Source organism: Triticum urartu, chromosome 3, assembly GCF_003073215.2.
Source record: "Triticum urartu cultivar G1812 chromosome 3, Tu2.1, whole genome shotgun sequence".
Taxonomy (NCBI): Eukaryota; Viridiplantae; Streptophyta; class Magnoliopsida; order Poales; family Poaceae; genus Triticum; species Triticum urartu.
The window spans coordinates 740,653,173-740,657,345 of record NC_053024.1 but is presented as its reverse complement, the minus strand read 5'-3'; the positions used below and the strand labels follow the sequence as shown (position 1 = coordinate 740,657,345).

The 4,173-nt window shown below is 44.0% G+C and overlaps 1 pseudogene; it reads left to right on the top strand.

The window, feature by feature from the left end:
* Positions 1-2,075: 2,075 nt before the first annotated feature.
* Positions 2,076-3,917, top strand: LOC125549563 (annotated as a pseudogene).
* Positions 3,918-4,173: the final 256 nt, after the last annotated feature.

Genomic DNA, 4,173 nt, shown 5'->3' with positions numbered 1-4,173 from the left:
GAACACGGCCATGCGTATTCACCAAGTAGAATCGGACTTGATTGCAAACATTTTCTATCTTGATTTTAAATTGGAGAAAAAACTCGTTGCCCAATACACCTACCTCTACCGGTGGTTGTAGTTTAATTTGTTACCATGTGTACATGGTGAGCAATCAAAACATAATTAACAAAAGTAGTTTATTTGTCCCATAGATTTTGCAATTATAAATTTTGTTATTCCAACTTCTGGTAATGAGCAGATTTGGGCTTTGACTATTCCAATCAGTGTGGTTGATATCATGGCAGAGATTCTGCACACATAGCAACCATATGTCAACATGACAAACATAAGTAAAATAATTAGGAATTTATATACTACACTATGGGAGGTGATCGATGTTATATATGCACATGCATTATTTTTATAACTATTAACAAACAAGAAAAATTAATGCGAGAGAGATTTAGTTGGCATCTCGTATTCACAGCGACTATTTCATATAAGCGATGGATATGAATATGACAAGAGTACTTATATGTCCGACTACATATAGTACCCGCAACTACCATAATACAAATGAACAGTGGTACTTGCAAACCACCTGACTTCAATCAAACACTTATATTTGTTCACACCGACGAGCGGCTCTCGAGTAATAAAATAAGAGCTCATAATTTGCTCTGGACACCCGAGAATGCACACAACCAAGAACACCGTCATGTGTATTAAGTATTAACCATGGAAGTCAATTGCTCAAGGTTGCCAACTCGCTCAGGTTCGAGAGAAACTTCTACCTCGATATAGAAGTGTATGAAACATCCGTCACAAGCAACACCTATTTAACTATCGGTTGTAGTTTGGCCTCCTAGATTTTGAACTTACACAAGTTTGACCCTAAACTTGCTGAAATTCTCCTTTCTTTAGTAATGAATGTATGGTTCTTTTTATCTTTTTGTTGTGCCGATTTGTTTGTGCGCAAAAGCACCACCATATAAATTTCACTAGGTTGGCAATCAGATCACCCAGCCTTTAAATTTTAGAATATAGGGATACAAATAAACTTACCTAAAACTTGAGTGGTCAAATATAGTTTTAGTCCCTTCCAATGCAAAACTAAGTTGTGTATGCAACACAAACTCTTGAGTCGGTGTCACTTTTTCTTCATGTATACATGACATGCACATTTCAAGATTGAAGTTCAACTCGTTTTGACATATCCCACATTTTATGACATCTTTGGGACGCAATATAATGGAAATACGGAAATAGAAGAAAAACAGATGATGAGAATGACGCGACGTCTTGGTTCCTATCAAAAATGAAAACACAGGAACTGTTGAGAACAAGTGGTCGTCTCAAAATAGAGTGTGGGTTATGGCTTGCTAGAGTTCAAACAAAAAATATATGTAGGCCTACCAAATTGTTAGTACCATTTAACTATATGGGGTGGCCTGGATAATTAATTATGTGGTGGCAAATTAGCTATCAAGCTTAGGCCCTGTTTGGTTCGGCTGTGGATTTCTAAAAGCAGCTGTGAAAAATCTGTTGTGAAAAACAACTATGGAAAATCTGATGTGAAAAAGATATAGGTCATTTGGCAAACCAGCTGATACATCTTTTTCAGATTTTGGCCTGCAGCGGAATCAGATTTTGGAAAGCACGTCCTGGGCTGCTTCCGCTTTTGGTTCAGATTTTGGCAGCGGATTTCTGGAATCGGATTCTGCTGGGTTCGCCTTTTGGTTCAGATTCTGCTGCGCGGTAGCGGAATCCGTCGATAAAAGCTGAACCAAACAGGGCCTTAGTAAATTAGAGTACACAAACTAATTTATTGCAAACTGTAGCTAGCATGGGTACCTCTCTCAGCCACGTCAGTATTCACCATAAAAAGTGTGCAAAGGAAGGAAAACAACAACAATATGTGTCCTCTTCTCTATTCCCCCAAATCTCCACAGGCTATACATATATAGAGTGTGTGTCTCCCTTCTCTCTCATCTATTTTGGTGCTGCAGACGCTCACCCCCCCCCCCCCCCCCCCCCCCCCCCCCCCCCCCCCCCCCCCCCCCCCCCCCTCTCTCTAGCATCTCTTCTTGGGTACTAGTACTCTTCCGCTTGATTTCCCCAGCTGCTGCTAAGTTTCTTCCTCCCACTTACTCTTCTCTCTAGATCACCGGCTATGATTTTCCTTCCTTCCTTCCTTGATTCATCAAACTTCTGGAACACCAACCACAACCAGCTTCAGGTATGCATCCTTGTGCTTCTAGATATCTGATTAATTGCATATTCCCTCATGATTTTGTTCACACCACAAAAACCAGAATATGTGTGCACTCAGTGAGCTAGGTTTGCTGATTGCAGATATATATCTTGCAATATACTCCATATCAGGGTTTAGTTTTGTGGACCAAATTTACAGTAACCCACTGGTTACCGGAAATTTCGTTGACACCCAAGAAAAAGTGGTACCAGTCAAACAATTTAGAGTAAAAGAATTTAAACGGCCAACATGTACCAGTATTTCTCGGGTTGTGGTATCAGAAATATCAATAAATGGATTTAATGGAAAAAAGTGAATCAAATAGGGTCTGTGTACTCCCAAGAGGTCACGGGGTCTCCCTTTTCACAGGGAAGTTTATGTCTGATGTAGGTCAAACATTATATATTTTTACTGGAAATAAATTTAAAACCAAAATTCATTTGATTTGAATTATTCAAATGGAAAAAACCAAAAATTCCAAGATTTATTAGAAACCGGTTGTCTTGCCATCCTAGGAAAATACAGAATGGAGAAAAAAACCTGGCTACATATACATATTGGCCGATATTTGATTACTCGTCTCCTTGTTGATTGGCAGCTGCAACAAATCGGCACAAATACTCATAGTACTACCACTCCTTCACCTGTTGGTCCTGGTGATGGCGGATGCAACAACAACAATCAAGAAGGGTTCATGGCCATGGCCGGAGCGGGCACCGACGCTGGATGGGGTGGTGATGATGGTTGCGGCGGTGCTGAGGACGGCGATTGCGGTGGCAGCGGGAATAGCAAGTCGATGTCCATGTCGAAGCGAGCACGGCTGGCGCGGTTGCCACAGCAGGTGTTGGGGCTCAAGTGCCCACGATGCGACTCCACCGACACCAAGTTTTGCTACTTCAATAACTACTCCCTTACCCAGCCCCGTCACTTCTGCCACTCCTGCCGCCGCTACTGGACCCGCGGTGGCGCGCTCCGCAACGTGCCCGTTGGCGGGGGGTATCGTCCCCATGCCAAGCGTAGGGACAATCCCAAGGTGGTGTCAGCCACCTGCCGAGCCGCTACGACAGGGACGTCGTCTGTGACATCAACCATGTCCAGCAGTACCACTTATGCTACCGGCACCGGCACTGCGCCGCCCGGATTGCAGTACCCCATGCTCGGCAGTGCACTATCGCATGACAGCCAGTACATCGACAGCTTCAAACCTGCGAGCCTTGGTCTCTGCTTCCCTACCAGACTGCTCTTTGCTGACAGCGATGCTTATGTAGTGGACGGTTATGCGCAGCACCACCACCACCATGCCCGTGGGAACTGGATGGAGCAGTGGGCGGCGGCGCAAATGGACAGCTTCCAGTTCATGCACGCCATGGATCATCAGATGTCTGGACAGCCAGTCGAGGCAATGCCCATCACAATGGTTACTACCATGCAGGGCATGTTCCACCTAGGGTAGAGCGTCGATGAGGATAGTGGCGGCGAGAGAGGAGGCCACCAGTTCCACCACTTACCGGCCAAGAGAAACCAGAAGCAACAGGATTACCCGAGCAGCAGGGGCATGTACGTGGACGTTGTCAGTGACAATGGTGGTGGCGGCTACATTCAATATACTAGTACTGACAATGCAACTTGTAATTAGCTAGCTAGTTAGATCAATATTTGTTTTTAGATTAATGCCTAGTGAAATGGGACCGGCTATTGTAGTCAGGTGAACTTTGGTGAAGTATATGGATCTATCAACTTGTCAATTATGTGTTGTTTTTTCTGAACTTGTTAATGTTGGGTATGTACGCTCAACCATGTTAATGTATGGTAGCACTGGAATGTGCCTTGTTCACTCTTAATACCCTACCACCAGCTTAGTAGGTGGTACACGTGGAGTGTGACTATCGGTACCTATGGCGGTAGGGTCCTAGCTACCCCAAAAGCCTTCTCTTCTT